General features: G+C 46.8%; 1 protein-coding gene across 1 annotated transcript in view; it reads right to left on the reverse strand.

The window, feature by feature from the left end:
- The window catches only part of LOC135385268 (protein sax-3-like), a 305,668-nt gene that overhangs the window by 194,103 nt on the left and 95,044 nt on the right, over nucleotides 1-16,521 (reverse strand). The gene's annotated exons all lie outside the window — the stretch shown is intronic.

Below are 16,521 nucleotides of genomic sequence, written 5' to 3' on the forward strand. Positions count from 1 at the left end.
GGGTTTTTCTGGGTTTTCCTCAGGCGCTTTCAGACATATGTCGGCACAGTTCCCTTAGAAATCGACCAAGGACGCACATTACCCCAGGGCGTCAGTCGTGACGTTGCCCACCAGTGGCGTATCTAGAGCTACCTGCGCCCATGGCAACCAGTGAGTCTGCGACCCTGTTCAGCCTCACGGTGCCCCGTTCTCGTCAAATACGTCACGCGCTCAGTTTAGCTACCTCGTGGTTAACATGATACTCTAGATACGCCAATGTTGCCCACCTCTGTGAGGCCGACAACGGCGAGCCCTTTCACCAGTCACACCACCACCACCACCGCCGAGGCGGTGTTGAAGCGATGTGGCTGTGTGTATCGTGACGGCTCCCGGACTTGGACTTTAGGAGAGGGCATTGTCTCCGTTCTTTCCGTTCCTCCATGTCACCTCTCTCAACTTTCATTCTTTAGCCCCACCGCTTGTGTTTATTTCAATGCATCGCACAGACTCATTGATACGCATACGCTCTGTACATTATTAACGGTAGGGAAGTAGATATCAATCGGGTTCCTGGAGCCACACATTGTTGTCATCTCTTAACCTTCTTCCGCTTTCCCTCTTTACGCGAAGAAAACAACGAAGCGAATACCTATCGAAACTTTTGTAGTAAGAGGCCCCCGACAACATCATCACATTTTCACACACGCGATAACGACACAGGGCTGTGTTCCAGACAACGTTGCGAGCAAAGTCTGCTTCCGTATTCGCGTTCGTCCGTCGAGTATTCCTTGGCGCTCGACATCATTTGTTTCCATTGCGGACTCGCTAATGATCGAACCCTGCATTTTCTTCTCGCGAAGTAGCGAGAAAGGCGGGCGAGGATTTCTTGGGCGAGTTCTCCCGGCAGTCACGTCGGTCGTGCATGTGAGCTTCCTCGAATATATCTCCGAGATTATTGGCGTCTTTTACGTTCATGCATCGAGCGGTTCGCTTTAATGGGCTGACAAAGACGTACGGAAGAAAAGATGTTCCGTTTTCTCGATCGCTTTCTCGAGACATTCATCATTGTTAGAATGAGCAGCAGGTTTTATGAGCGGGAGACGTCTGGGGAATGATGAATAGCTGCGAGTGGAGGGGATGTTTTGGAAACAGGCGCCATTAATTGCTACCGTGACGGAATTTGGTTATTGGAAAGGGTTGAAACGGGTTGTTACTTGTTTTTAACGTAAATTGCGCCAGCTGTAGTTTGCTACCTGTCTCTGGTCATCTGAGTGATCATTAACGTTTAAGTACGGAGCGTTTTATATCTGATTTGAGGGAAGGCATGTAGACATAGGGTGTGTGCTCACAGAGTGTATTCCGTGTGCGCGCTGATCAGGACAAAATTATATCTCTGTATGAGATAAACAGGGTGTTTTCACCAACTATAGTATGCAGTAAACGCTCGTATAGACCAGAAAGCCAACTAATTTTCCTGGTCTATGCGAGCGAACTAATTTTACGAACTCAACCTGTCCCTAGTATTTTCTTTATCAACATCAACATCCACCAACTAATTTTCTTCGTCTTTCGGCAGTCCTAATGAGCAATTGAGTAGGTTGCAGTCGTCAACCGGCTTCCCAGTGCTTTAATATCGCAACTCAACGCAAAATATTGCACAGCAAACCATATAGTACAAGAGAGGCGCTGCTGCAAAGGCATGCACCAAACTTGCACAAACGTATTCCGCGTGCGGTTAGCAACAGGTTACGTCACTCTCAGTCCCCGTGACGTAGATCGGTCGACCAATGCGAGCAGCTTCTACTGCACAAGCCCACCAATACGTGACAGTATGGTCACGCTCTTTCAAAGCTGCGGGATTTCAGTGCCGTGCTCGTGACCAGGGGTAGCTGACGTCAAGTCTTCGTCCCACCGTGAGGTTTATGTTCGTCACCTGTGACGTGGACTGCATGAAGGACCGTGTGTTGTATCGTGCGAATGTGCTACTCTCGTACTCCTTGTCTGAAAACGTTATGCAGTAGGAATAAAAATCGATTTCATCTCTAGTGACTCGCAATTTTGCTTGAAAGGGCAGGATGAATCCTGCTGCTATCGACATCGAACGTTTCGTTTAGTAGCGTGGGGGAAAGGAACGTTGGGAAGACCAGAAATCGTCTCTTCTGACTTTACATAAGCAAAAAAACAATAATGCTCCTAGAAAACAAAAGACAAATGGACAGGAGAAGAATTACAGGATCGTTCATAATATACCTGTGTGCCAACACATATTCATACAGGTACACATATTGGTAATTCAAATAGATTGCGTAAGGCGTGTCAGTGTGACAACACGTGTTCATTCAAAGCCAATCTAAAGATAAACGGGGTTATGACCGTGATGAAGCGAGCAACTGCTACATTTTAAAGCACGAGCCGAGGTTTTTCTTCGGAGACGCTGCGCCGCTCGAAAGCTCAGCGCTGTAGTTCGTGTGCAGAAATATGGGAGTGATCATATTCATCCAAACCTAAATCCAATATTTTCTACACATAAAAACATCCTTCAAACAAAGCGAAATGCAGAAAGGCGAAGCAGAAAAAGAGCGCGGTAGAATGCCACACTTGCGGGTAGCGCACGTCTCTGAAGAAAAACCTCGGCTCGTGCATTAAAATACCGCAATTTCTCGCTTCGTCACGGCCATAGCCTTTAGCTTTCCTCAGTACTCCTTGTGTCGTGACTCCCCTTCTGCGCCCCGTCGTCATCATCGGTGTTCTCCGCTCATTTGTCTGTCTGAAGCCTTTCCGTCGCGGTTCCCCCCTTTTCCTTCCTGTATTGCCTCTTCGGTTGGTTTCTCCCCCACCGTTCTTATGCCCAACGCCTTCACGCTGTCTGGGGACAGCCCAGTTGCTAGTATCGTCTTCCGGCTCCGTTGAACACCACAGCTGGACTGCTGTGGGGCACTTACGATAGGCGAGCAATATTGGTCTTGCTTACGATGGCATGTCGCCTCGCAATAATGAAATACCCGCTTATCACTGAGGAATAAACGCGCACTTAAACGAATAACTCGTTACCTAACCGACGTGCTATTATCGGTTGTCTCACTTATCTAGTTATCTGGGATTTGCATTTGTAAGGCAACGTGAGGCCAGCTTCCGCAAGCGAGCACATTGCCACCAGCGCTCCCCACCGCCATTTTTATCGATACGTATACGGTCAAGGACGTAGTATCACTATCCAACCCTGATCCTATCCAACTACTGACTATCCACTATCCAACCCTGATCCTATGTCATGTTAACCAGTGTACCGACTTGGGGAGAACGCCCAAGTATTTCCAGGTGTCATCCGGAGTCTACTTATTTGTTCTCCTTTTCGGATGCTGTACGCATCGTACGGGTCTATCGACAACATCGACGAAACCTTCCCGTCCCTCCTTCACCCTTTTTTAACCCTTCAACCGTTTGCGCTAAAGATGCGGCCTAGTCGATACAGCACCCACTCAGTGGTGACGACTGGGAAAGTCACGTTGAAGACTAGGAGGTAGGAGGTAGCAGGTAGGCAGTAGGAGGTAGCCGAATGGAGCCTGTCATAATTCTGTGTCCAAGAAGACCACGACAAATCCCCGCGTGGACTTGTGAAAAATTTTGTGCAAGGGAGACCCGGTGGTGAACTAAACATACCGCGCTCATTATCGTTATTTTTTAATTTTTTGAGGTGCCGCGTTTCAAACGTCACGCAACGGCACGTGAAGACTGTTTCGGTACGCACGGATTCCAAAGAAACGACACAATTGGCCATCGCGCGGGAGCTCGTGACGAACCACAGGGAATGACACACCAGATCGGTGCCACGGTACCAATCACACGGTGCAGGCTGTGCTGTCTAGAGTTTTTCCTGGGTTTTCCTGAGACGCTTTCAGATATATATCGACACAGTTCCCATAGAAGTCGGCACAGAACGCACATTCCCCCAGGGTGTCGGTCGTGACGTTGCACACCTCTGTGAGGTCAACAACAGCGAGCCCTTTTACCACCACCACCACCACCAGCAGCTCGCGTGGCTCAGTGGTTAATGTGCCAGCTGCCATCCCCGTTTCGAGAGGCACGAGGAGTAGGGCCACGTTTTGACGCGCTCATCGCTAGTGTGAACCTTTTGAAGCAGATTTTTTATTTTTTATTTTGCAGGAAAGTAAGGGTCTAACATTAGGCCATGTCCTAGCAAAATATAAATGACATCAAAAGGGGTCTTTTGGAGAAACGGTCGCGCAAATCCTTATTTTTTCAAAAAATACCCTAGTTCTTGCTGGTCTCAACAGATACCTGCAGGTAGTACGCAGAAGAGAGATATATCAATTGAAAGAGCATTAAAATCTGGGTACAATTATGCCAAGCATAACAACGAGCGACATCTACAGCGAGAGAAATGACGCTGTTGAAGCTTCTTCAGCTGCAAAGGCAATGCAGATTTATAAAACTCGTTTAGTTGATATCTGAGGCATTTTCGGAAGAGAAAGTTGGCCCCATAGGCTGTCGAACGATGTCCACCATTTTAGTACGTTTCATAGACACATTTCAGGAAGCGACTGTCCCTTTAAGAAAAGACGTGAGCGAACATCTATCGCTGGAGAGCACTCCAGTCACCCGGCACTTTCACGCCATCAAAAGCTCATTTATCGATTGAGGTTTATCAGCGTGGTACAAGTGATAAGCAAAAGAGAGTCCGACATAGAATAATTATGGGCTCTGGTGTTTCTACTTAGCGTCCCCATCACAACGTACGTTTGCCACAAATACTTCCCCGGAAGTGGCTCTGTGTTTTTGTCAGCTCAGCTATCTGCGTACAAAGTTCGACAAGTCGGTTGGTTCTCTGCGAACATAAACCTTTCGCTGGGTTTATTGACATCCGTTACGTACGTGAGAAGGCGGTTAACCGCGCACGCGAGCTATGTTTCGCACTCGCCGGAAATTAATTCGGAACGACGTGTCTGGGGCAGAGAAAATCGAATTTCAAAACTGATGATGTTTGCGTAGCGGATGAGCCTTTCCATCGTTATGCAGCTGGGACATTCTGAATTTGACTAAGCAGGAAATTGTTCGCGTTGTTCTCGTCCGTTGCTGCCTAAGCTCTAATTACAGGAACTGTACTGAAGCGTGAAGATATTTCGTAGGCAGAATTAGTGCCGTTACGTAAAATATCATGTATCAACACAACTCCAATGGAGGATCAATCAAAGGTCGATGACCTCACACTAACGAAACACAGAAGGACGAATACAACATCTTGCATCAGCTGTCGTTTCCTAATCGCACTTGTGAGGTTTGTCAGCACAAATTCTGCTTCCTTTCATACGAATTAACATATCCCCCCCTCCCCACCCACGCAAACACACATATCTAGACTTTCGATCCGACCATGAAACCTAGTACTCTTGCTAAAGCTCCCAGATATGCCCCATCACACACATCATGGTTAGATAGACTATATTCATGCCCCATTTGTAGTGTTTATGTGCGAGTGTCAATGGGTTTAAATCAGTGTAGCCAAGTACGTTCCTCCCCCATGTTCCTCTTAAATGGGTTAATAATAAGGAGTCAGAGGGGTTGTGAGAGTTTGATACATATGATTCATTCTATGATGCGCACATTGTACTGCCCTTCAGGGTATTGAGGAAATAAGAACTATTTTTCTAGGTGTCCTATACTTGGCGAGATAGAAACCCTTGAACACACGTATCCCGTCAAGATACGACGCCAGAAGGGCGAGATCTACGGCCACTTCCATTGGTAGTCGTAAGCACGTGACATCTCTCGCGCTGCCTCACTGGCGAAAACGCGTGCAGTGATGTCAGAGACGGGGGAGATTTGGTGTCCGCGGAGTCGATTGTCTACGCGTCTATTGCCCCCTTTTTGCTACAAAACTTTGAATGCAGGTTCACATCGATGCAAGTAATGCATTCATCCAACATTAACTTGGGACAAAGTGTAGCAACGCCTTTAAAGATTATTGCATGCGGTACGCATATATATTGTATAATTTGCCCTAATGTCTAATTCGCCTAATTTGTTTAATCGGTTAATCGCCCCTCCACTACAACGCTGTTTAATTCACCACCGTGGAAGGTTCCAACGTGCACAGAACGGCAACACTCTGGACTGCATTAGGAATAAGAACAAAGAAAGAAAAAAGCTGAACTAGTGTCATAATTCGAACCGTGCAAATACTTTCGGTTTGCTTAACCGAAGTCATAGGGCCTTCACGAAGGCAAGAGGGAACCCATAGTTTGCTTCGAAACGTTATTATTGTTATTATTATTTATTAATTTCTTTCTGTAGCTATACGTTGTCCCATTTGTATTGTTCTTCTGAGAACCAGAAACTCTACGATCAGTTTTCTCGTTTAAATGACATTTACAGTGCATGCAAGTAACATTCTCCCTAGTGTCATAGTTTCGGTGCGTTTTATGTAGGGGCTACTGTCGAAGACCTGAGAGAAAGCGGGTATTAATTAATGTGCGTGCTTCAAAGAGTTACGGCCTCGTAAAAAGCATAATGAGCACCGCATGCGTGTAGGACAATGAAGCTCGGTGGATTTTACTGCCAGCATAAGTGACGTGCTAACAGGGATCGGAACCGTTATTTATTATTATTTTTCAGGTTCAGGCATATTGGTCTGGTTCAGGAAAATGAGCTTTTGAGCTGATTGCCATGTTTTAAAAGCAATCACATCCTTACGACTCCCAAATAACAAAAATGTACTTTTGTTCTTGTTGTTGCCGACACAGCAGTGGTTCACAGCAACACTGCATGTTGCAGATCTGGATTTCAGGTGCAACGTTACAGTAGCGTACTGTACACTCTATGTTCTCTCATCGTGTACACCCCGTTATATCCTGCTCAGGGACTGGCCGTTATTTTACAGCCTTACAGACTTGGGGTAGTTGGACGACGAAAATCGCGTACAAGGAAGTCTACAACTGTCAAAACGACGACCACAAAGCTAACACAGTTGAGTGAACGAATCGCTGTGAGTAGGAGATACCTCGCGCACTTGGGTTTGTAGTTTTGTTTTGTTCAGTTTTGATTTTGAATTTGTTTGGCAACCCCTACGTCCCCCCCCCCCATCAATCCGCTGTGTCAATCGTAGTTCCGACCTCTCATAACCCAGATTACGTCTGCATCGTTTCTCGAACCGGGAACCGCCTGAATTTATTTCGGCTCAGTTCCGGGTCGGTTCAACGCGAGAGAAAAAATATTTTGGTTCGGTTCAGTTCCGGTTCAGCGAAAAATACGGGTTTTTAGCGGTTTGGGTTCCGTTCCTTGCGACGCAATGAACGTTGAGGAAGGTTCAACAGCGTTAAGTACACGAAAGAAACAAGGGCCTCTGTGGGCATTGTTTTGTATAGTTTGTACAGTCGTGCAGGGCATATGATAACACAGTGACTCATATTTATACGAGGATGTTTATATATATATATATATATATTGGTGTTGTGAGGCTGGAACACAGAAGAAAGGACAACACAACACACAAGCCTCAACTAAGAACAACAACGACGACAACAACAACAACAATGACTCCTACAGCTGGCTAACCTTTTCGGTGGCTTCCTTCTTTCATTGTTTATATATAGGGGGCTAATATGCGTCTTGCCTACTTCAGGGGGAATTCGTATGGAAACATTCGTCTGAAAAGTCTGCCGGAGAGCCCAGGGAAAAACAGGGAAAACCAGGACTCGAACCCGCGTCACCTCCCAGTCTCGGCGTGGACAACGATCATCCTAACCACAATGCCACGGGAGTTGGTGCCCGTCAAGTACGTCGGCAGAACTACATTGCATGTGCGTAATACTGGATACGTGTAAAACGGAAAAAGTCGGCTACGTAGCCATGATGACCAGCGAATCGTTATCGGTGTGCACAGATCGATGTTGCTTGACGAGTGGGGTATTTTGCCCTCAAATTAAATTTATTAGGACAGCTCTGTCACATATTGCGCTGAGCTTACAAACAACAAACTCAACAAACAGAATAAACTACGCCACCAACATAACCTGCCTGACTACTGCTTCGCCGTATAGGGACTAGGACCCAGAACACACTAAAAGCAGTGACGGTGGTAATGTTGCGTTCGCTCGGTGGAGTTGGCCTCACTATAGTCGTGTTCAAAAGAAATCTAGTCTGTCAACTACATACGCCGTTGGAGATAAGGAGACACAACAGCTCGCCAGGAGAACTACTGCGGCGCCACCATGAGCCCTCAGTAGGGGAGCGCACATTCTGGTACAGCGTAGTGCCATGCGGCCAATACGAAAGCAGAGTGAGTATGATAGATTACATTATCTGGCGCAAGGAGGCAGAGTGACCTCTCAACGTCCAGCCATCCTATCTGCGGCGCAGTAATATTTCGAGCGCTGCCGGACTAGGTTTCTTTTCCTTCTTAAGTTGAATACGACTACGGAATCAGAAGTTCGCCGAAGGCCCACCAGCATTCAGAATGATATCGCTCTTAGTCGGGTACGATGTTCTTGCGAACACTTCCGGGTATCGTTAGAAAACTTGTTTTGAGCCTTGAGCTGGAAAACATTTGTGCAAAACGATCGTCAGCCTCGGTGTCTTGTAGACTGTATGGACTTTGGAAGCGGACAATAGTTGGGCAATTTTCAACTAGCCTATATCTTGTGTCTGCGATAACTGTAGGACAGGCATATAGAGTGCTGCGTGGCGGTCAATAACATTGCTTTATTTATGTTTACTGCCTACTGAAATAACAACCCGAGTCCTGTTGCTCAATTCCACCCACCGTTGCTGCAAAAAGAAGACCGGAACAGAACTGGAGCTTAGCCGTTCCATCCTCATGAGCGCCACTCTCTCCATGTGATATCTTCTACCATCAAATAAGAGTGAAAATTCAACCGAGTTTCTCTTTGTGATTGGCACAATCACTGATGACACGTAGAAGTCGATATGTGACATCGACGAGTTAAAAAAATGCTCTTTCAACTAAACGTGTATAGTATGCACCATTCAGTTTGTCATATTCGCTGAATCCCAAGAGAAAGAAGAAGACGAAGTTTCGACGCGGTTCGGTGAGAACTTGTGTGCATTGACGCTGACATAAAAAATATGGCAATTTGAAACGAGTTCGGTAACCGCAAGCCAAGTACGAGGGGGCGTTCAATAAGTTCTAAGCAGAGAAGCGAGAACTCTACGACTAAGAACACGTTCATATTTTTCAACTCTTCTGATACAGGAACTCAGATACAGCAGCTCCACGGCGAAGCCAAACACTCGAATGCCGCGCCACCTAAGCACGCAACAACGGCTGATAGCGTCGTAAAAACCCTTAGTTCCCCTTCCCTACATGTACTCCCTATTTACGCACGCCGTAAAACGTTCCACACGTTTCGCGTCTCTCGAACGTAACGGGTCAGCAGAACCATAGCCAGGAGTTCTCAACGTTCACGCATGCGCTTTGATTACCAAAGCCGTATTCGAACGCACGAGATCGCGACCGAAATCACAAATTAACGCACTGGGCTTATTAGGGCGAACCTCGAAGTTACGACGACTTTCCCCCAGAACGGGGTGCATCCTAATTTCACAGTTGCTCGACTTCCTTCATGCCAGTTCGATTTTGAGCCGCTCCAGAAGAGAGAGAAGGGAGCGTTCAGAGCCACACTTCGGCGAGGGTGTGTCTATGAAGCGGCATTATTTGCATTTTTGAGTCGGTCCATCGGCTCGGAAAACATGGAGACAATGTTGTAGTGTACAGTGTGTGCGGAGACTCGGCAGTTCGTCGGAGTGAAGTTTGAGTTGCACGACGCAAGAGGGGTGTTCAGCTGGGCGAAAGGGAGACGCAAGGGACTGACGCGTTACACGGGGGCATGGTGGCACAGATTGCTTGCAGAGTTCGATGGGTCGTGTGTGGTGCTTCGGACGGGTGGTGCTATGGTTGGAGGAGGCAGGTGAATGGCTTTCGTAGAATTGTCCGAGTTAATTATTCGTGAGAGTGTGAAACAGACTATTCAGCGATTTGGCAGCGGAAGGGAAATGGAAAGTGGTGGTTTGGGAGATCGCGCACTTTTGTGGAAGTCGTCGCCTAGGTTCTACAGCTTTGATCATGAGAGAGGCATATTCGTTTGGCTCTCAGAGAGCAGCTGCCGACACAGTAGTTTATCCAGAACTACAAGCTCAGGGGGGGGGGGGGGGAGGTTGCAAAAAATTGGGGGTGCAGTTACATTGTAACAGTGATACACAGGAAAAACATTGCGGTGTGTTGCCAAACGTTTGGGGGGGGGGGGATCTGGATAAATCACTGTCCGATATCAGGCAGCGAACTTATATTCTCCGCGCAAGCAGCGGAAGGCTTCGGTTACCGTGCGTGGCGGCGGCACCAGGCATTTGCCCAGGGTTTATCCTTTGGGGGTTGAGAACTTCGTAGGAAGGCGTGACATCCTTATCAGCTGACTACTACGTCATGTATATTAACGTAAGATGCAATGTTTCGTTTGTAAAAGTTCAGAGTGGAGAGATGTGTTGAGGGATGCGCTGGGAACATCCTCGGGTGGAACAACTCATAATAATGGCAAAGCTATCCACACGAACGAATATTGTTGTGCGCATCCCACAAGACAGACAGCCATATCAAGAACACGAAACAAACATTATGACTTATGTGTTGCGCATGTTGTTTTCTGAAAGCTGCAGGCAATTGTTTTGGCTTCCGCCGTGTGCAGAAACCGGATACATTACACATACATAGGGGGAACAATTTCACGCAATTTGAAGTGCCTCGTTCTGACCAACGTGATTTGTGTGGAACACACCGCAAGAGGTCTAAACTCGGCAAGCAAAAACGATGGAAGTGACATCTATATCGGGAAGTAAAAGAGCAACTCAATGCTTTCGAGACACATAAGGAAACCATTTCTGAACAGTGATCGTACGTCTGTGTCATTCCAAAAAGAAGAAGAAAAGAAGAACTGGCTCGTCGTAGCCGGACAGACACGTTGTAACGAGGCATTTTACCACCCTAGTCTCATCATTAACTATCGCTAAGCTCCTGCTATATTCAACACCTCGGCACGTACACACAAAAAGAAAGGCGGTCTAAACCCTTGGGACGGATCCAACAACTCGAGCAAAGAACGATCAGCACGTCCTTTTGGAACACTTCCGGGAAGGCATATCGGCTTCGTCTTGTATCGCCTGTTGACGTCCGTCCTCTTTCACCTCCTGCTAAGACTGCTCTCGAGTGGAGGTGGTGACGTCACACCGCCGTTGTCACCCGCCAGATGTCGCCGCCTGGGGATTTGTCGTCGGGTTGACGGACAAGGACCGGCCTTGTTTCGATATGCTCCTTCTTTTGGAACGTACTGCTGGAACAGGGACGGTGTGTGCATCTCTTTCGGAATGTCCCGTTTCATCCCCGCGGTTTGTATCTCGTCGTCGTCGATCTCTTTCCAGATCTAAATATTTACGTCGGCGATGGAGGATAACTGGGCGTAAGAGTCTCGCCAACTGGTGCAATGGCTAGGAATGTTCGCGTGACGAAAGGAAGACGCAATGAGTAGATAAAGCTGGAATGCGAGGGAGATGTACTGAAGTGGCTGGAGACAGTCATGATGTGTTGATTATGGCGTTGATTTGTAGGCCTGCCGGAGAAAGATGCTGACGAATCGCAATATGCTTTTCCGTTACACTGAATCAGCAGTTCAAAGGGAGCGTGTTCTTAGTGCTGGCACATGAGCATGTTCCGAAAATAGCAAGTGCGCATCCTTTAAACCGCAGTATGGTTGTCACTCGCTGAAATAAAGATTTATAATTTTAACTTCCATTCCTCTTTCCCACAGATTTTCGACTCGGCTACTCACCATAAAGTTCGAGTGCGCAGAAAGTTACCGCTAATTAATTCCCCCTCCCCCCACAAGATTCCTCCAACTATGTTGCCATACTTTGTTCAACGCTAATGCCGTGCGGCGTGTCTATTACAACATAACACATATCACAGGGCGTCCACGTCGGTTTCTTTCTCTCTTCCCTTCTGCATCGACTTCGCCTGAATGTAGCTTTCACCCCGCAGTTCAGACCAGAGCGTCGAGCCGAAATGTTTTTCGGTTTGTTTCGGGTTCGGCCATAAAGGTTCGGTTCCGGTTCAGCTCCGGAGTTCACATACATCGGTTCGATTAATCGGTTCAGAGGCTGTAAACCGGTTCCGAACCGGTTCGAGGTTCTATATGCTACAAAATTATAGGTAGCCACTAAAAATAATACAAGACCTCTTAGCTACGTTTTTTTATGCATTTATTTCTGTTTTTCGACCAACAGGATCCCCTTTCATCCCTTCCCCGAGCAACGTGCCGCCAATCTATGCAGGCAGACAGCTCGAATCCCCACGTCACCCCTCCACCCCCCAGGATATGATTTAAATTGCAAAAAATAAAAAATAAAACGTTATGTATAGATTATAGCGGTAACACGTCATCTGGAAGTGGAATGTATTTTTTGTGGCTTCTCCATATGGCAAATGAACTAGCCACTATTGCTCAAATGAACTTCTAACGCCCCATTGAAGTCACAAAACTTGTCTTCTTGGGCGTCACTAAGTTGATGCACTAACATATATATATATACAGTTGGAGGGACTTCACTCACCGAAACTTGCATTCACCCCCTCGCGTTCTTTGCGTGTGCGTTCTGACAGACTGGCACAACTTCGGCCAGCGTCTGCACCTCTAAAATCGAAACTATAGAAGTACGCCACACCGCAGCCGCCGCTGTCGGCGCCGGGGCACTTCCAAGTTGCAAATGGAAGGACTGAACTGCTGTGACAGGCGAGTCGCGGTACAATTGCAGCAGCAGTGCAGTGCAGCCTTATTGAACATAGTGGTTTTCTGGCTACATTTTTAATGGTTCACATGATGTTGTTACAATGCACTGCTGCTGCAAAATTTCGAAGGTAGGAATGACAAAACATGTTTCTTCTATAGGCGGCGTCGAGAGGACAACTTCCTTCACCCTTGGCTTTGCATGTCCCGCGCTACCGAAAGGACCGCCAGATTATTATTATTATTACTAGAGTATTATGTCACATAAAACGGATGTCGCCACCAGACGATGGGATAGATAACAGGTGGCACACACAAACCCGAACCGAACCGGTATCCCGAACCAATAACCGAAGCTTTTAGATTAGTTCGGTTCCGGTTCAGCTCCAAGATGGCGCTAGTAATTACGCTTCAGTTCCGGTTCAGTTCCAGCTAAAAATCACGGTTAATTCCGGTTCGGTTCGACGCTCTGGTTCAGACATAGACTAGGGTACGCTTCAACCAGCTCGTATTCAAACTGCGGCATGGTGGCAAGCATCCAACGCGTCCTCATCGACTGCCTTCTATACAGTTCGGAGAGAACACCACTCCAGTCCCGACACACCCGTATAAACAACGAGCCGCTCAGCCTTACCCAATCTTACCTTACCGCAATCTTGGGTCCTTGTTCTAACCCTGTGCAGCACGGCAGCGCCGTCAAGGCATGCAATCATTCTGTCTGTTCTTGATGTCCACCAGCCTGCTTGACCTCCTTTGATCTCAGAGCTTTTGGCACGAATGCGAAGATGTCATCTTCACAACACTACATCTCCGGAGGCCGACTGGATGAACTACTATCATCAGTTACGACGTACCCGCGTGTGTGATATCTCATTTGCGCGCCATGTGTGTGTGCGTGCGTGTATGCCTCATCTTTTTCATCGTCATTCCGCGCATATTGTACAGCGTACTATCCCACATGTACCGTTGAAACGCCTCATCTCATCGTCATTCATGTAGTTGTTGTTGTCGGTTTCTTTCTGAATTACGAATTTTCTGAATCTGTAGGCAATACTTGATTGCCTACATATTATTGCGCATATTGTGAACGCTCCCTAATATTCTCCTATGCTTTCGCGGTAACTTTCTACATGTTCCCCACTGGCTCATATACACAATGGTGTCACATGATGTAACTTCAATAAGAAGAAATAGCCGAGGCCGCTGGCACCCATGTGGGCGACACGATGCTTCGAAACAAAACAAAAATAAAAGCAACATGGCTGTTTCCGCTCTCAAAACAAAATTGCATCGGACACGATCTTGGCGGTCGAATTCAATAAATGTTTCCAAAGATGGAATGGAGATGGAATGGGATGACCGTCACATAGTTCATTGCCCCTTCGTCTGACTGAAAACATATATCAAATGTAAAATACAGGGAAGGGTAACAAAGCGCGAGCAAAATCTGACTCATTCTTCTCAAACATCAGACTGCATACCATGCGTATGACCGCCATGAAATATGCACGGCAGCATATAGGCGTGGCGCGGAATTCACATCCCGCTACACGCGCGCACACATGTAAATAAATACTTTATTGTTCCTTCACGCACACGAACTACAATACCACTATCCATCCTCAGCCAAGAACCGAGACCTGTACTCCACACATCGTATAAGCGCTCTGGCACTTCGTACTTTCGGAACCTTCTACATCCACTTTGGACTCCCATTCTTCACCGATTCAGCCCGCTCAAACTCCGCTCGAACATTCACGCCTGCCAAAGAAACAGATTGCCCCGTACGTATCGCTGACTCCCACACATTCCGTCGAATTCCTCGTGCCGAGAGAGAAAACCATCCTTCTATCGGATTACCGGCCTGCCTTTTGTTGGGTTCCTCTCCTACTGACAAAAAAGAAGTAGACAGAAAAAAAAAAGAGCGACAGGAAGCCATTGGGAAAGAAGGAACAACAAATGAAGCAGAACGTATACCTGATCAACTGGGTAAACAGCGAGTGCTTTGTTTTCCTTGGCTCACACACTGGCAAATACGAGGCGCACGAGAGTGGGGCTTCCAGAAGGTGGGGCCCCAGAACATATTCGTTCGACCGAACCGTTTGTTTATGTATCCGGCGCTGTCCCCTCGAGAAGCGGACAGGACAAGACGGGGACATTGGCTGATAGGCATGCACATATTAATGTGTCCTATATTGTTCCGGTCGTGTTCAAGCTCCCTCGCTGATACGCACGGACAAGACACTGGGGGAACGTTCCCGTATCTGACTTTGGTACAGAAGAAGAGGCTAAGCTCAGTTTCTGAGTTCGGTGTAGGCTTGCCCGTGCGAGGGTGCTGCATATATATTTGAATTCTGCGAGGTCTGTGTATAGCTTCTTACACTTATCTGCAGAACCCGAAGCAATCTGAGCTTTGTTCGGCAAAGAGCACTAGAGTCAAAATAAGCGAATGGACACCTAGTGGCAATGGGAATAAGTGGGATATGTTGCTGGCTCTCTCTTTTGTGCTGCAGTATCAGAGAGTTCATATTGAGCTTTGTTCCGTTGGAACATGCAACCTATACATTATAATAAAAAGAAGTAGTTTTAGTGGTTTTGGGTCTTTTTGGGGAAGTTTGAGGACTACATTGTGACAACCATTACTCCGTTACGTGACTAAACGCGCAAAAGCTGATGTGATGTCTATAGGGACTACTATTTGCAGTTCTGGGCAGTGAATTTCACGCTCAGGGGACTAAAACGGGGGAATAATTGCAAACTGGGCTAGGATCCGTATCGTCGCTCCCCATTTTACTCATATTTTTTTCTTATAGTGTACAGCGGAAGATAATTTAAACTAAAATACGGAGATAATGCTATTTCTTGGGCAATGCTCAACTCATACTTCTCTAGAAATTGTTGAGTGTTGTCGCAAAACGCATGTGCCTCTTCTCTTTCCACTGCAGAGAGTGAGCCATCTTAGAAATATTGAAAATGTCGCTCTGAATGCTCCGGTACTCGATGATAGAAGCAGACAGCAAGGGTGCCGCGCTTCGGGTACATGGCGGCGATGCGAACAAAAAAAGAAGAAGATAATTACAAGTCTACCAATGATGTTTTGAAAGAACTCCGATCATATGCACGGAAACCTAATAAAAATATGATTGATCATTAATGTTGGTCTAGTTTTCAAGTCCACCCAATATTTCGTCATTTTTGAGAGTGAAATTCCAGTGTATTGCCACATACTTCGAGGTATAGAGAAGAACACTGGTGCCCACGTAAATGGTTGGCCCTTTGAGGCGCTTTAACCATAAAGTACGTGTTAGAATATAATGTTCGAGAAACAAACGTGATTATAAAGGCATGGACTTTCTTAAAAATTCGCTGTGGATTTTACTTACTCGTAAGCTGATTTCAAAAACGCATGAAAGCAAGTCTTATACTCATCGTACACGAAATGTTTCTGGCCGAATGACAAACTTTTAAACCGTTTTTCGAAAGCGCCTTCGGTTTGGGGAAGCCAAGTGTATCGTGCATGCTACAGAGCGCATTGTGCACGAAGTTACTCATTCATTCATTTACTCTCTCTCTCACTGCTGTGACGGACTTCACAACCTACCCTTCATCAAACCATAGCTATACCGAAGAAATTTTCTGTACTTCGACGCGACCCCTGAACACACCCCTTAGACCTAAGGACCCCTCGCCTAAACCTACAATCCTCGCATTCGACCCAACATTGCCTACGTCTACC

Source organism: Ornithodoros turicata, chromosome 2 (genome assembly GCF_037126465.1).
Source record: "Ornithodoros turicata isolate Travis chromosome 2, ASM3712646v1, whole genome shotgun sequence".
Classification (NCBI taxonomy): Eukaryota; Metazoa; Arthropoda; class Arachnida; order Ixodida; family Argasidae; genus Ornithodoros; species Ornithodoros turicata.